Genomic DNA, 18,466 nt, shown 5'->3' with positions numbered 1-18,466 from the left:
ATTCTTAAAATATATAGCACACAAGTCATTTGAATCTCTTTTACAATACTTTTTGGGTGACTTTTTTGACGTTCATTATATTGAAAAGAGTGGCCAGGATATTTGTCCAAAACTCACCTTTTGTGTTCTGCTGAACAGAAAAAATGGGTCTGGAACATTATGAAGTTGTCATTATTTTCATTATTAGGTGAACTGTTCCTTTAACAATGGGAACAGTACCTGAACAGCCTAACCTGCCTTGTCAAACCTCATCCTCCAGCATGCATCTTGTGGACATGAATGAGTCCGTGCACGTCTGTGGCGCCCACTCTTAAAAACTGCCTCCTGACTCTCCCTTTACGGTTGAAGGCCATGCATAGCAAGGCTGCACTTTCCCACGCGATGCTGTCCTGACTTGCTGAACTCTAGGATTTTAGCCAACCTTGTACATTAAACCACCCTTTTTTTCTGAATGGCATACCATGCAGGACCGTTTTTGGTGTAATCGGTGGAGTTTATCAGGGGTTGAAGCACTACAATTCTCTGTTGTAATGTTTCACATTCTTAACGCACAGCTCACCACTATTGAGTCACTTTATCGACTGTAATCAGTCTGTTTTTTTTTTTGGTTTTCACGGTAAAAAGACACTGATTAAGTGGCAAGCTCTTTGAACATCTGCTCCAACTAATGTAAAAAGCTTGAATGTGTAAATACTTGTTTATTTGTACGTGAGGCATCAAATGTGTTGAATTTCAATCTGAGACAATGCATGTTTCTTAGCCGGAAAAATTCCATTGACAAACACAGGATTCACAGGACCTCTGGTCAATTAGATGCAGTCATACCCGAATTCCTTTGAGGACAGCGCTCTGAATACCCGCAGTCATTGACTAGGGGCTTCCCTGCGTGTTAGACATGCTTTATACTCTCATTCCAGTTGACTCTGTGTCACAAGTAGATTTAATAAAGGGAATTCATTATAATGGTTAGGAAATGTACAGTTAGAATGCAGTACCAGATTCATCCTTTAGATGGAACTGCTGCATTCGTAATATCGGGCAGAATACTGTAAGTATTCATCCCTATGCCTGCTGTTTGTACATGTGTTGGAGTGTTTATCATGCCCTCCTACAGGTGATGTTTAAGGTGATGCTAAATGCCTCCCCCATTAAGAAAACGTGACTTGAAAGTCAGTATGATGTGATACACAACATAAGTGGTGAAAAGCTCTCATAGAGGCATGTGGATAATCACAACGTTTGTTTGAATGTTATATTGCCATTTCATTTTTAAGAGCTCTTTTTAGACAATACTACACTCTAAAAAATGCTGGGTTGTTTCAACCCAATGTTGGGTCAAATATGGACTAACCCAACTGTTGGGTTAAAAAGCTCATACATTTTTAAATGAGCTTTTTAACCCAACAGTTGGGTTAGTCCATATTTGACCCAACATTGGGTTGAAACAACCCAGCATTGTGTATATATGATATATTTATTAGATTCTTCAAGAGGTATTACATATTTATTAAAGAGGTCATTTTAAGGGATATTTGAAAGAGTTGTTAAATATTGTAAGAGATCATTTGAAGAGATATTTTAATAAACCATTTCCATGGAGTAATGAGATATTTCAACATGTACACATTAACTTCATCGAAAATGGCAGTAAAGACATTTATAATATTACGAAAGATTTATATTTCAAATAAATGTTGTTCTTTTGAACTTTCTATTCATCAAAGAATCTTGAAAAAAATTAAGATTTGTGCAAAAAAGTACACGGCAAAAACAGTTTTCAACAATGATAATTATAAGAACTATTATTAATAATTGAGCACTAATAACAATTGGCTGAAGACTGGAGTAATGATGCTGAAAATTCAGCTTTGCATCACAGGAATAAATTACATTTTAAAATATATTCAAATAGAAAAGTTATTTTAATTTGTAATAATATTACATAATATTAAATTTTTTCCTGTGTTTTGAACAAATAAATGCCTTGGTAAGCATAAGAGACTTCTTTTAAAAAACATTTTAAAAAATCTTAATGATATTGAACTTTATATAATTGTAATTATTAAATAGTGTCTGTTTTAGTGAAGTATACATTTTAACGAAAACGTATGTTATTAATTATATATGTTATACTTTTGTTATTTGCAATATTCATTGGATGTATCTTATCTCTGTAAACAGTAGTTAGGACTCAGTAAGTGAATATACATAAATGTCTATTACTGTGAGACATTTTTTAATATTTAATCAAGTCAATTAAATTTCTCTGAGATGAATTAGGACAATTTAACCATATTAAACAAACAAACAAACAAACAATAAACCTAAAGTAGCCCATATGCATTTTTTATAAAGGGAAAACACTATATGTATATTTTTTACTGTTAGGTGTAATACTGTATTGTTAGACAAGAATTTGGTTTTCAAAGATACTGATATTAAACAGCCCAAAACTCCAATAACAGCCACTGTGACTCGTAAAGTTAAGCTGAAAGCGTAATTGTTAATAACTGGAGTTTTGAGCAGCCATATGGCGTAGCATTAACACCTGCTCCATTGCCTCATTTTTGACACATCTTTGTAATTGTCTATTATATGTGTCATCAGTTCACATTGTAACTTGTAGAGTCGGCGCTGGAATGAAATTACTCAGTGAATACAATAATTGCTCATTTTCTGTTAGATTATTGTGTTTTTTTTTAAGCTGGGAGAGCTGTTGTTCAGGACCGTAATGTTGTGAGGGAAATTTGAATGGCGGTGTGTTGTAGCTGGGTCTTTTGCAGGTGTGGAGCCATCTGGGCCCCAACCGTTGAACCAACTTCCCAGGCAAAGGGGCCCCAGTGCTTACTGAGCTCTGCTGCTGTCTCGACTGCTCTTTCTCAGTCTCTCTATCGCGTTTTCTCTCGCATCGCATTCATGCATTTGTGTATAAACTGGATTCTTGTTCATATGTGGCATTTGGATGCATGTGCCAGTTTTCACAAGGAGTGACATTTTAGTAAGGTTTCGAGGCAGAAGTCCAATTACACAAATGTGTTTTCACTAGCAGTGGTTTTGTTTGTTGGTTTCAAACATCAAGTTCAGAATGGTCCTAAAATTAGAATAATTATTGTGAATTCTGTTCAATATGTTTTAAATATTGTTAATTAATGTTACCTGCTGTTACATTTTGTTAATGTTTTTTATTTACTGTTTAAATTGTGCTTATAATATCGTTTTTAATGGCAGATTGCACTTTGACAGTGTGCCTTGCTTTTCCACAAATTAACTATATTTTTTTCCAGGACAATAACAGTAGTCTGTTTAATAGCTTTTCTAAAACATTCTTATCTTAATGTAGTAAAAATGTGTCAACTAGCCCCGGTCTCCTCACAGTGAGCTCTGTCTGTTTTGGATTGGTTTTTGTTACTGCTTGCCGTCGTATTACACGTGCCTGTCGTAAATGTTGCCTTGCGTGCCTCAACTCGATGACATGCGTAGATGCTTCCTACCATTAACCACACATTTCACTAGAACATACATGGTCAAACTTCTAACCTCATTTGTGCTGCTGTTTCTAGAGATGTGAATACTTGGAAGTTCACCGTATAGTAACTTTAAAATAGACGGTCAGCATGAACTGGATTGGATTTGACCGTATCTAAAAATGACTCAAGCTTATCTTTCGAAGGGTTTGGATGTAGTCGAACGTAAATTCTTGATCCCGGTTGGTCAGTTTCACTGGGTTTTCCCAGTTAACATGAGGAATATCCTGGTTGAACCTGTGGGAGTTGGGTATCTGATGATTGTGAACGAATTTAAACACAACATGCATACAAATCTAGTGTAAAATACTCAAATAAAAGCAGAATAATGCATTAAAACAAGTCTTCCTGTTTGCAGCTTTCATTTAAGAGAGTTAAACCAAAAGCATCGTACGCGTCCGGTTCTTAGTATCATTCTTAAGCAGGCTTCTCAGAATTTGAGGCAGTTGATGCTCCGATTGTATCACACATTTGTTTCCTCCTCTGTTGCATCAATATTTATATGGGTGGTGAACCAAGTACAGCACAATAGGCAACAGCTGACTTAACAGTGCCGATGTCATCCCCTTGGTACCTGCATATGCACTGTATTCGTGAATAAGCAGTTAGGTGTCCTCACCTGGCCCCTATCTGTGGCTTGTGGCACTGTAAACATTAGCTGTCTGTCAAACTGATGATTGTAAGCCACTGTCATCAAATAGGCAAGGATATATTGAGAGCTTTGTCATCTGTTGGGAAAAGTGATTTATTGGTACGCTATAGTTTGATTATGTAATAATTACCGTTCATTGATACCTGTTGTCTGTCGGAGCCAAATGACCATCTGGTGGCCGAGCACTTTGTGTAACTGTAGAGTCGATGGCGCTTCGGCGGGAATTAGATTTGAATGTCAACAAAAAAGTATTTTCTGTGCTTTATGTTAAAAAAGATAGAGAAACGTTACACAGGAAATGGTTTAGAAACAACAAGATTGCCAGTGTGGTTCCTGTTTATGACATTTTACTCTATCATGTCATCATTAAAACGGTCAGGCTTTTTAATAGGACAGTCATGTGACTTCAATTACCTTTTGTGTTACACCTTTCCATCTTATTATTATCGAGAAATGATTAAAGAAACCAGATTAATGAACTCTTTAAATATGTTATATAAAAAAAGCAAGTAATCATGTTCAAGTGATTGGGAAAAGAATGTGTAATTTTATGGAATACTTCATTCTGATTGGCCGTTCTGTTGTCAGGTAGTTCTGTATAATGTCGCTAACTTTGTCTACATAGATCTCGTTCTTCTCACATAAGTAATTTTAAACTCAAATCAGTTCAAAATTCACTGTTGATATATTTGATAAGATATTGGAAAATAAAATAACTTTCTGATACAATGTAAACCATTATATTTCATTTAAACCATAATATTAAAATTTTTTTGTTAACACAGCAATTAACGTAATATAATATTTTAAATAATTTGTTTAAATTAATTATTTTTCATCTCTGTAATGAGACAATTTTGACAGAAACTATGAATATCCTCATGAGATTCCTTTAAAACCCTTAAGGCTGTTCCTGGTGACACATCACTATGAGAATATGAACTGAATAGAGGGTTAGACTGTCTTAGATTAGACTTCTACCCACAGGCACCCAAATTAATGGGATCAACTACAGAGATGGAAAGGAGGTTGTCAGCCGATTGTATTTGTAATGACACCTGCCTTGAGGAGGGTTTTACTGGGATTCAGATGCAGGCTGGAATGCAAAATGTTAAACCACAGCAAAACAAATACAGTTTTTAATGTTCAATACTGTTAAATACTGACCAATAACTAACACTGAGTGTAGGAATAGCATCTGCTATTTATTCACTTGCTTAATTTTTTATTTTAGCCTTTTTTGTGCTTTTAAATGACAGGACAGTGAAGATTAACAGGAAATTGTTGGTTGAAGAGGGGGGAGTGGGATCAGCAAAGGACCCTGGGTCGAGATTCGAACCCAGGTCAGCCAGAGGCACAGTTGCAATATATGTCAGTGCGCTAACCACTAGGCTATAGGCACCTCACTGGTTTAATTTAACAAAATTACAAAAAGGGAATTTTGAAAATGATGAAAAATGTATTTTCCGTAAGTGATATTTACCTTGATTTTGTTAAAATCACACACCACATCTTATAGCTATATTTCAAGTATGGTCTTCACAGACACTATGTCAAATTTTAGTGTATTTTTACATGACATCACAATGATTAAGTCAGAGATTACTGCAATTAAGGAAAAGTTACGAAATTAAGAGTTTATGATTCGGATACTCATAATTGCGCTAATTCCACCATTACGTGAATGCAGAATTTTTGTACCATCTCGATATGTTTTGTCCTTGATCCAAATAGGAAGTGACTGTATAATCTTATCCCTGATTGTTTTCAAATTATCAAACCTTGCTTTCATTTGTCCATGGTTCAAGCGCTCTGCTAACTACAGGTAACTTGTGCGAAACATGACGTTTAAGCTCCCGGATGGCCATGTCATGTGTTTCCCTGTGATTACTCTCAATTTTGGAAGACCACCTCATATCTGTCTGCTCTGGGTTTGCCATGGCTTTAATCAGGTGTGCGGTATCAGAGCACCTAGCAGCCTGAAAACAATCTGGACCGACCTGAAGGGTCTTGTCTAGCCGTTTGCCAGGTTTATCCTTGTGGAACGACTGGATCAGTCATGGATTAGAAAAGGAAGAAGGTTTTCCTTTTCCAATCTTCAGCCGGGTTTAAACGAGATTGGGCTCAAAACATTTTACACATGCTCGCGTTTTAACTTAAAAAGTAATACCTAAAGTAGAGAAAATTGTGGGAAAGCTCTCGAAATCTTTCTCGGCTGTTAGAGAGCATGCACAGATGTCTCTGTTAACCAAACACTTTTGCTTTTTTTCCTTTCCTAATCTTGACATTTATGAGGCTTTGGTTTTAGCTGAGAGATGAAGGGGGGAATGTCGGCCCGGGTGGTGGGTGGTCCTGATGTGACATTTACCCTGTTACTTATGTATCCATTGCGTTCAGAAAGGCCGGACACTGGCCTTCAGAGACCCTCCTGCTTCTCCATCAACCTTCGACTCAGATTTTATGGCCATCTGCTGGTTAGCCGCACTGATTGCATGGGTTGCTTTCAAATGGTGGGCCGCCACATTTGACCTGTGCTTTCCAGGTCGTGACCTTCACCTCATTTCCTTACACGCAGCCATTCCGACAGCAGGGTTGAGTTTATCTGATATCCCCCCTTAGTGCTGCTGCATAGTGCCAAGTTTCGGGAAGCAGACCACTTAGCTTTGATACTTCAGTTTCTGTTTTGACCCTGCTCTGTCCTCGCCAAGCCTGGGTCCATCTGGACAGGTCTGCCCTGGCCTCCCTTCCCACCACCCAGGGAGGGAATACCAAGCTTCCCATGCATGGAATCACTTTTGTCACTTTTTACCTTTCCCTTACTTAAATGCACAGGGAAATGTGGAACTATGAGGGAAGTAACAAAAAATAAATTGTGAATCTGTTTTGTTTTAGCATGTTTCATGTCGGTTTTGAGTGCTAGGTTGCGGAAGATGCAGTAGTCATGTGGTGCGACCAATATTCAGGAAAAAAAACTTAAAACAGGAAAGGATATCACAGAGAGACCCCTGACTGTGTGTCAAGGTCATTAAGTTTTAAAATGTCAGATAATTTGACCTTTAACATGTCATGTGGTGTGACCGCCCAAAACCAGATTATTTTATGACCTATGATATTTACAGTAGGAATGAATAATTCATGATCTTAAAATATCAAATAATTTGACCTTTTTATGACAAGGCAAGTTTACTTCAGGTTATGAAATGTCATGTGGTGTGACCACAAAAATTATATAAAGTATTACTTTTGTATTTATGAATTAATAATCGATTATATTTGATAAGTATCTTTTTTATTTATCTTAATACCAAATAATTTGACCTTTTATGACAAGGCAAAGTTAGTTTAGGATGTTACATGTACTTAAAACAGGAAAGGATATCACAGAGAGACCCCTGACTGTGTGTCAAGGTCATTAAGTTTTAAAATGTCAGATAATTTGACCTTTAACATGTCATGTGGTGCGACCGCCCAAAACCAGATTATTTTATGACCTATGATATTTACAGTAGGAATGAATAATTCATGATCTTAAAATATCAAATAATTTGACCTTTTTATGACAAGGCAAGTTTACTTCAGGTTATGAAATGTCATGTGGTGTGACCACAAAAATTATATAAAGTATTACTTTTGTATTTATGAATTAATAATCGATTATATTTGATAAGTATCTTTTTTATTTATCTTAATACCAAATAATTTGACCTTTTATGACAAGGCAAAGTTAGTTTAGGATGTTACATGTCATATGGTGTGCATAATATTTGAGAGGTTTCTTAAAATAGCAGATAATTTGAACTTTTCATGACAAGGCAAGGTTAGTTCAGGTTTATGTCAAGTGGTTCATGTCATGTGGTGCGACTCCCTAAGCTTGTTTTTTTCATGATATTTAAAAAAAAATCTTGATAAATATACACGTTTATTTTCAAAGAAGTTTATATGTACATGTATTCAAGGTGTAAGAAAAATATATTATACATTTTCATTGTATACAATTTTTTGATGACATGACACCACATGACGTTTTTAGAGTCATTCAATTAAAAATTTTACTGAAAATTATATAAACGATTTTCAAAACCATATAGGCCTAAAAACAACATGAAAACTAAATACTAAAAAAAAAAAATACTGTACATTTCTAAGAAACATGTTTTAAACTGGATTTTTAAAAGGTTTTCTTTATGACACTTATGCATCACTGACCCAGATGTTTAAGTAAATTTTTTAGCAACCCTGTCCGCTGTTCTTTCCAATAGCTGAAATGCATTATAAACAATTTGCTATGTAATACTAGAGGTCTTGTTGGTTCCTTGCAACAATTTTCCCAGAGGAGCTTGTCTGGAATCTGGGAGGCTGTGATGTCAGGGTTCAGGCTGACATCAGGAATCTGTCGGAGGTCCTCATAGCCAGAAGTTTTTGCATTCTGGAGCTAGCGTAGCTTAGTACACACATTCAGTGTTTCTAGGAACAGCCGAAGCTGGTGCAAAGACTGCCTTGTGTAGATCAGAAAGAGCAGGGACAGAGAGAGCCGAGGGGTGGTGCGGATACGCGAGGCTGTACATCAGACGAACACAATGCTGTCGGCCGAGGGAACATCTGGGGTTTTCCCTCCAGACAATACTGACATGGATATGCACAAACATGGCCAGAGGGACATGCAGGCAAAAAAGACGGAATGGAAGAATAGCTTGAAGTTTATGTACTGTGAGAGGAGAGATATTTACAACGTAAGGATTTTGGAGGCTGATCAGTATAAGTTTTAAAAAAACAGACTTAAAGGGACAGTTCACCCAAAATTAAAAATTCTGCCATTATTTACTCATCCTCTTGTCATTTCAAATCTGTATGAATTTCTTTCTTCTGCAGAACATGAAAGGAAAGAGTTTGAACAACACGTTAGTTGTTGTTTTCTATGCAAATACATTGCTTTCAAGCTTCAAAAAGGATCAAAAAAGTATCATAAAACTGGTCCATACAAATATTTTGATTAGGGATGTTCATTTTAACCGTTTAACCGGTTAACCGACCGTAAGAATTTTGACCGATTAATACAATCAGTTACACTTTTAAAAAGTAATTTAATTATAATTTTTTTCAGTAATTCATCAAAATATTGAAAAAGGTTTGCTGCGTGGTTAAAATATGCTATGCATATTAAAAAAAAAAAAAGTTTAGGGGGGAAAAAAAACAAGTCACGTATAAGTTGCATTTTATTATTTCATTCAGAAATAGGCCTAATGCCAAAATATTTTTAACCTATCTAATTTAATTCAATTCTAATTTAAAATAATCTTGTCGGTTAATGGTTAACAATCGGTTAACGAGTGTCGATTGTCGGTTAGGAAAAATAACCGAAATGAACATCCCTAGTTTTAATGTCATATGATCACTTTGTGTGAGAAAACAACTGAATTTAAATCGTTATTCACTGATGATCTTCCTCTGCAAGCAGTTTGAGTCTGTGAGTCATAAACAAATCATTTAGACCACATTCTCAGAAAAAAAGGTACAAAAGATGTCACTGGGGCAGTACCTTTTCAAAAGGTACACTTTTGTAACTTTGTGCTAATAAATATGTACCCTTTAGATACAAAGGCGAACCTTTTGAAAAGGTACCACTCCAGTGACACCTTTTGTACCTTTTTGCCGGTTGCATAAACTGCTAAGATTACTCTTTAAAAAGTTATTCATCAAATTTAAGACTGGTCATAACTTTTTTAAAGTCAGTTACAAAAAGGTAGATTTGCCCAATTTGAATCAGAAAAGTAAGACTGATTACCTCTTGGCTAACTGCTAGTTGGTCAAACCAATTCATAACATAGTGGTAACAAAGTTTATGCAGCTGGCCCCAGATTTGTTCACTACTTCTCTCATGAACATGTCAAAGAGATCTAGCTGTCAAAATGTTGGGGTGAACTGTTCCTTGAAGTTGCCTTTGAAATGTAGTGTGGAGGGCATCTTTTGGATTCCACAGGAAGTATGCATGTGGAGGTGAAGGTGGTGCTCTTCTGGCATGTGTTGAGGATGTTAACCTTGGGCTGCTTGCCTTGTGAGAAGCATCAGCTTGGAGACAGAGCAGAGATCAAGACTTAGAGGTGCTCTACGTCCAGTGCATGGATAAGCACCATTCACATTTTCTTAAAAAAAATTAATGTTTGTTTTATTTCAAGTAAAATAACAATAATAACCCTGATATATATATGAAAAACTTTTTCATTCCGCGTCGCCCGTCAAGCTTGCTGCTATCAAGCAACCTATCAACTATCAACGAGAGGAACTTCTGTACTTCCTCAACAGACAACGAAACAGCCACTTTTTGGTTGTTAAAAAAGGTGCACTCGTTCAAAACAGTTGCGTTCGATCCTTCGCTGGTTGTGCTGATTTAAATCTAGCAGTTCTTTTGTGTTTGTGTTGCAAGTTCAGTGACGCAGGTAGTGACGATTCTCTCCGGCCAATCCGAGATCAGCAGAGTTTACACGTCACATTTTGGTAATGGTATGGTTCACTTGGAACCTCAACCGAGGTGGTACTAAAAAAAGTACCAGGTACCAGGTACTGTACCTAGTGGAAAACCCCCCAAAAGTGAGCCGTACCATGCAGTGGAAAAGCGCCAATAATTACTTACACTTTTTACTTGAAATAAAATAAATAATTTTTTTTTGCCAAATCAATATTTCCCATTGTTGTTTAACTTAATTAAAATAACTAAAACTAAATAAACTAAAATTAATAAAAAAAATGGTACAGATTAAATTTTTTTTAAATGAACAAAAACTAATAAAACTAATAAAAATACAACAAAATTAGAAAAAAATATAAATAAAAAAAATAACTAAAAATATAAAAACTAAAAAATATAAGAAAATAATTTTTTTTTTTAAAAATCTGTGATTATTTACGCATCTTTGCAAACCTGTATGACTTTATTTCTTCTGTGGAACACAAAAGAGGAATTTTGAAAGAATACGTACCATGCAGTGGAAAAGCGCCAATAATTACTTACACTTTTTACTTGAAATAAAATAAATAAAATTTTTTTGCCAAATCAATATTTCCCATTGTTGTTTAACTTAATTAAAATAACTAAAACTAAATAAACTAAAACTAATAAAAAAAATGGTACAGATAAAAATTTTTTTAAATGAACAAAAACTAATAAAACTAATAAAAATACAACAAAATTAGAAAAAAATATAAATAAAAAAAATAACTAAAAATATAAAAACTAAAAAATATAAGAAAATAATTTTTTTTTTTAAAAATCTGTGATTATTTACGCATCTTTGCAAACCTGTATGACTTTATTTCTTCTGTGGAACACAAAAGAGGAATTTTGAAAGAATATAAGCTTGAAAATGAAAAAAAGAGGCCATATTAGTGTCATAAATGTTATCCGTGTCGTGGTATATTCCAAGTTATTTAATAGCTGTGTGTGTGATTCTTTTTTTTTTTTTTTTTTTAAAGCAGCTGATCCAGTTCACTCTAATCTGACATCAAATTGATTCACTTCTGAGCTTCAACTCATTGATTGATTGATTTAGGGGCAGTGGTTAACACCTTTTTGGAGGGAAGCATGTAATTTAATTGTGTCTGTTTCTAACATAAAGCTATCAGACTTCAAAAGTTTTGGAACATAGTGCATACGTCGTATGGACCACTTTTATGATACCTTTGCATCCTTTTTGAAGCGTGAACACTTGAGTAGTCTGATAGTGTAGATGAGGGGTTTTAGCGCGTGTGTTGCTCCACCCTCCTCTCATGTGGTATGGGCTCAGGGCCCAGGCTGGCAGGGTGGAAAAAGCCCCTATCACCCAACCAACATAGACGCTTGCTCTGCGCTTGGTGTGGTGTTGTTGTTTTTCCCTCCTCTTTTATGCCCCACAAGAATTTCTGAGAAATCCACCTTTTCATATTTCCTCTGCCTTATAAAGCCAAATCAAAGAAAGTGGTTAGCATTTGCTCATGGTGCAGTGCTGCTTCTCTTCTGAGTTTGCTGTGAAAGGCCATTTTGCCAACAGGCTGCCAACAGAGCAGCACCGAAGGCCTCAGCCGTTTGCTCTTCTAGACCTGCAGTGCCACTGAATTTATGACCTTTTACTTGCATCAGAGCCTTTATGTGAAATAGTGTCTCATTTAGTTTCTTCACACTTATGGGTGACTTCACAACTAACCTTTTTGTTTTCTTTATGCCCTACATAAAGAATAAATAATAAAAATTAAATTAAATAAAACAAGAAAACATTCGGTTTTCATTCTGAAAATCTACTATTATCAATGTTGAAAAGCATTTGTTAAATGGTATAGTATACCTATCAAAGTAACATCCTCCTGCCTATAGCGTCTCTATAGTGTGGACTGCAGCTCCTTCTGGCATCACTGGCATGCACAGAACATTGGGTCTGTTCCCATGACTTTCTCTGTTCCCACTCCTTTGCTCCATAGCTCAGCGTAAACGAAAACTGCATTCCTGTGCAGCTCAGTTCAGATTACCTGATTGCTCTTAAAAGTATACTGATGTGCCTATGTGAAGCACACATCGAAAAATCCTCCAGAATAATTGTTGCTGCATGTTTGGCTCAGTTCGAGGCATTTATGTGACATTGTTTTGTAGGAACAGACTCTCTTCTTTGTGAAAGGACAGTAAACTGAGCCTATAAGTGGTTGCCGCTTTGGTCTCAGAATCACAGCTTCATGGGAAGCCTTTTAACATTTCCGACATATACAAGTCTCTTGTTCACCAAGGCTGCATTTATTTGATTAAAAGAAGTAAAATATAACTCTTTTCTACTTGAATATATTTTAAAATGAAATTTATTCCTGTGATGCAAATCTGAATTTTCAGCATCATTACTCCAGTCCTCAGTGTCGCAGACCGGCCTGGCATCATGATGTGACTGGACTAGGCTGTGCTTAATCCCATAATGAGCCGGGCTGCGGAGTGACACGAGTGGGGTGGCTTTGAGGTGAAAGTCAGCTCATCTGCTGTAGCGAGCCAACGGAGTCGGCGCACGACCCGACAGCCATTGCCTGACCTTATTAACAAACAATAATGTCACGCCAGTTTACACTCATGGTAACCAAAGATCATTTGAATACAATGCAACTGGGGTAACCTGGTGTCAGCCATTACATAATTCATTCATTCATAGATAGATAGAAAGATAGATAGATAGATTTACAGCATTTATCTCATAAGGATCTCATATTTATTTCTGATTTTATACTGTATTTATTAGTAACAATTTATTATAATAATAGTGAAATTATTCTTTTTCACTATTATACTTTGCATCACAGGAATAAATGTATATTTTAAAACATATTAAACCTCAAAACAGTTGTGAGACTATAATAATATTTCACGATATGCCAGTTTTTACTGTATTTTTAAATGAAAATAAATTCAGCTTTGGTGAACATTAGAGACTTCAAAAACATTAAACATCTTACCGTACCCAAACTTTTGAATGGTAGTGTATGTACACCATAGACTGCCATAATTGGAATTAATGGTCATCCAGTTTGGGATTTACATTTGACCCCCCCAGAATAATATAGTTGCTTTATCAGAATTTGGGTTGTGCTTTTATCAGGTAAAGTGACTTTCAGGCTTGAAATGGTGGAGAAGTTCAAATCCCTCAGCTACTGTACATTCTTCATGCATCATTCATGTAAGAATCCAGTAAGAAGAATGTCTTTTGTTTTTTTTTAGTCAGTTGCTCCTATCTTTGTGAGAGGATATCTAATTATCTCCCCATCTAGGTGCTCATGATTGCTGCATAAACATGTGCTCTTGTTGTAAAATTCCATTTAACAGACTATAGGGTTGAATAACGCACTGTAGTCTGAATGAATCGTAGCCTGTCTGAAGGAGAAACTTGCCATTTCCTTTCTATTAAACAGTTAGTACATCCAAATTGCATTTGTATCAAAGCTATTGTATTCTTTTTGTCATTTTTGTAACTCAACAGCAACCGTTCTCATTCATATTCATTGTACGGAAAAGTTGTGTGAGTTTTGCAAAGGCTTTTGTAGACGATACCAGAGACAAAATAAGAAGGATGATACCAACATTGTCAGATTGTATTGCTCACTGTAAAAAAATTAGTGTAATTTTAACGGTAAAATATTGTAAAAATGCTTCCCATACTCTATACAGGGAAAACTGTAAAAGATCTAACCAGACGTTTCATGTAATTTTACAGCAAAATGCTGTTAATTGTACAATTTTTAGAAGTAAAAACAACAAATCAACGAAATTTAGTCAAAAACGGTAAACTGATATTCTATCAGAAAGACTCTAACGTTTACATGGTATTTATTCCGTAAAGTGTTAACGGATGCTGGTGAGTGAGTTACAATAATTAGTGAATAGTTGTATAGAAAAAATTTTTTTTCGTAGGCCTTTGTCCAAATCCTGGGGACGCAGATTTGGCTGAGACTATTTTAGCTACAGTCATTGCTAACAAACAGAAACAATTTGGTCAGAATTGACTTTGAAACTATTTTTATTCAGAAATCGCTAAATTTCATAAATAATTTAAAAGAAATGGCAAGTAACACATTGAATTAAACATGGAATTTTGAAGTAGCAAGACTGAATTAGCATTTCCAACATACATCAATTATATTAGTTTTATTTATAACTTAAAAACTATTTTTTTTACAGTGCAGGTGCAAAACATCAAGCATAAAGCCATGCAATTTCCTCATATATGTGGATATCAGTACACTGTAAAAAGGTTTTTTAAAAACAGATTATTGCAGTATAGGTTTTACAAGACAATACTACAAGTATGGCTATCTTTCTACTTCAAAATTTCACATTTGAAGCAATGTTGTACTTGTAATTTCTTTGTAAATATTTGTGAAATTAGCAATTTATGAGCGAAAAATATTTCAAAGTAAATCCTACACCATTTTTTAGTGTAACAGCTCTCTTGCTTGTGATATTGCTTGTGATGTATGCTCAAATTCACTGGTTTTCAAGATATTGTCCAACAACTTCTGTCTTTAAGCTGTTGAAGCAACAGAAAGATGAACGTTGGCGTACATGTCTCGGCTCGATCGTCCAGTTTGATCCATAACCAGAACCGAGTTGACAGGAGAGGAGAAGACGCCTACTCCCGATGTCACTTTAAAACAATCACTCCTTCACATGATCGACCAACTGTATCTACTCTACCTATTCCCAGAGAGGAAGACAAGACCGGCACAGAGAGATTGAGTTATAGGTAAAGGAAAGACTGAGACAGTCATTCCCGACTTGTGTGAGAGAGCGAAAGAGAGACCTTTTCCCACACAGCGACAGTAACTCTGCCCAGAGGAGCAATGCCCATTCCCATCCATCTCACCGTTTCACAGGCTGGAAATCCCCCGGCTGCACAAAGAGCCCAAATTTAATACTGAGCCTCTGCAGGCGCAGGAGGGTCCCCTGACCAATATTGATACGAGAGGTACCTTTGTGTGAGAAACCTTAAGGGAGCAAAACAATTGTTTTGGTTGCCGGCTCCATATTATGCGCAAGTGCAGCGGATACGCGTTACGTTTTGTTGATTAAAGGGAATTGTACACTCACGTTCGCGATCGATTCCTTTTCTTCGCAGACATTTAGCCTTGTACCTGTCAGACTATTTTGGGAACTCTGGTCGTGCTTGCTGAGTTGTGCAGCGAATGAGACGCTGTGTAATTCGAATGTGTGTTGTCCTCCTCAAGGCTCGGATGCCACCAACTTTGTCAAATATGCACAGTCACCCGGTTGCAGGCCCAAAGGTAATGGAAACGTGAAGTGGGTGGTTCGCTTTCTGCCATTGTGTCTTTGTTAAGTCAGCTAGCTAGTAATTGTAATTCAAATCGTTTATATATCACCTCTACAATCAGCTCATGAGTGATGCTTGGGGACAGGAAATGAACAGAGCTCAAATTACACGGATTTTGTAATATTGTGTAGGGATATGCAACAAATGCAACAAAACGTTTTCAGAAGCAAGTAGTTGGTTGTTTGGTATCTTTATAAATGCATATAAGTGTTTACAATTTATAATAATATATAAATAAATATGAATAATATATAAATGAATATGAATATATCAAATCTATATAAACTATTTTATAGACAGTTTATCTTAATTAGATTTTTATATTTCAGTTTGTATAAAAGTAAAGCATAATTATATTTATATATACAGTGGGTACGGAAAGTATTCAGACCCCCTTAAATTTTTCACTCTTTGTTATATTGCAGCCATTTGCTAAAATCATTTAAGTAAATTTTTTTCCCTCATTAATGTACACACAGCACCCCATTGTTACAGAAAAACACAGAATTGTTGACATTTTTGCAGATTTATTAAAAAAGAAAAACTGAAATATCACATGGTCCTAAGTATTCAGACCCTTTGCTCAGTATTTAGTAGAAATTTATATATATAAATATATATACTTATATTTATTACATGTATATATGTGACCCTGGACCACAAAACCAGTCTCAAGTCACTTGGGTATATTTGTAGCAATAGACAAAAATACATCGTATGGGTCAAAATGATCGATTTTTCTTTTGTATAGAAAAATTATTTTTTCGTAGGCCTTTGTCCAAATCCTGGGGACGCAGATTTGGCTGATCCTGCCTGAAGATGAAGGCAGGGGCGGAGCCTACCCCTTATGGATGGACAGAGCCAACCTGGTGGTGGTGGGGAGGATGGAGGGGAACGTCGGCGACATTAACTGCGAAAATGAAACTGAGTTCAGTGCTTATATACTCCAGGTGTCAAGGAGTGATTGGTCAGACCTGTTAGTATGAATGAATGACGTGGCATTGGAGTCTTCCTGACAGAATTTCCGTGGACGCTTTCATTTCCCAGAATTCTCTGTATGAAATTCCACATTTGAAGTATTTTGTTTAAATATCATATTTCTTTAGTAGTTTTTGCTATCAGTTATGTACATTTGGGTTTTCTGTTACATCATCTGTTGTTTTGAATGTTTATTGCATTATTTAAGTGTTGTGTGTTACCAGGATTGTGCTTTCTACCTGATCTCATGACGAAAATCTACCCGTGGGAACTTTTTCACAAGACGCAAAATACGAACACATAAGTACATATCACTGCAATTTGAAATGTTACCGACACAATATCTTGACAGTTCTGAGACTATTTTAGCTACAGTCATTGCTAACAAACAGAAACAATTTGGTCAGAATTGACTTTGAAAAATTTTTTATTCAGAAATCGCTAAATTTCATAAATAATTTAAAAGAAATGGCAAGTAACACATATATACTTATATTTATTACATGTATATATGTGACCCTGGACCACAAAACCAGTCTCAAGTCACTTAGGTATATTTGTAGCAATAGACAAAAATACATTGTATGGGTCAAAATGATCGATTTTTCTTTTATGCCACAAATCATTAGGATATTGAGTAAAGATCATGTTCCATGAAGATATTTTGTAAATTTCCTACCGTAAATATATCAAAACTTCATTTTTTATTAGTAATATGCATTGCTAAGAACTTAATTTGGGCAACTTTAAAGGCGATTTTCTCAGTATTTAGATTTTTTTGCACCCTCAGATTCCAGATTGTATCTCGGCCAAATATTGGCCTATCCTAACAAATGAATTATTGCAAAACTTATTTATTCAGCTTTCAGATGATGTATAAATCTCAATTTTGAAAAATTGACACTTAAGACTGGTTTTGTGGTCCAGGGTCACATATTTATAATTATATTGTAATACTATACTATAGACTGTTCTTCTTTATTATTTTAAAGAATATATATTTTTTAAATGTTTTATTTTGTATGAAAGTACAGCCTAATTATACCTTTTCCTGATTAATTTTTATATAAAAAATATAGATAACATATATATTTTTATATATTGTGTAGATTGTTTCATAAACAAATTGCTCTAAGAAACACTATTCTTTTCCTTTATTTAAATTATTTTATATTATTTAAATTATTATATATTAAATATTAATTTATATTCAGTTTTTATCATTTATAATAATATATTCATAATTTATCATACATAGCTAGGCTGTTTTTTTTGTAAACAATGTATAAAAATTGTGACTAGATAAAATCTCTCTCTCTCTCTCTCTCTCTCTGTATAATTTGTATTATTTATATTATTATGTTTATATATTTTTAATATTTAATGTATGTATGTATATGTATATGCATGTGTGTGTGTGTGTGTTTTTATTTATATTTATATATATATATATATATATATATATATATATACACACACACACACAAAGA

The 18,466-nt window shown here is 35.1% G+C and overlaps 2 long non-coding RNA genes across 2 annotated transcripts in view; one reads left to right on the top strand and one right to left on the bottom strand.

Annotated features, from left to right (window-relative positions):
- The window catches only part of LOC107572678 (uncharacterized), a 122,990-nt gene that overhangs the window by 24,412 nt on the left and 80,112 nt on the right, over window positions 1-18,466 (top strand). The window lies entirely within an intron of this gene.
- The window catches only part of LOC107572685 (uncharacterized), a 20,962-nt gene continuing 13,984 nt past the window's right edge, over window positions 11,489-18,466 (bottom strand). Inside the window, exon 3 of the long non-coding RNA XR_001607384.1 lies at window positions 11,489-12,345. This is a non-coding gene — a long non-coding RNA (uncharacterized lncRNA). The remainder of the gene's footprint in view (window positions 12,346-18,466) is intronic.

This window comes from Sinocyclocheilus grahami, unplaced genomic scaffold, assembly GCF_001515645.1.
Source record: "Sinocyclocheilus grahami isolate Dianchi unplaced genomic scaffold, SAMN03320097.WGS_v1.1 scaffold30.1, whole genome shotgun sequence".
Taxonomy (NCBI): domain Eukaryota; kingdom Metazoa; phylum Chordata; class Actinopteri; order Cypriniformes; family Cyprinidae; genus Sinocyclocheilus; species Sinocyclocheilus grahami.
Note: the sequence above shows the minus strand (reverse complement) of the source record. Positions and strands in the feature narration are given on the sequence as shown.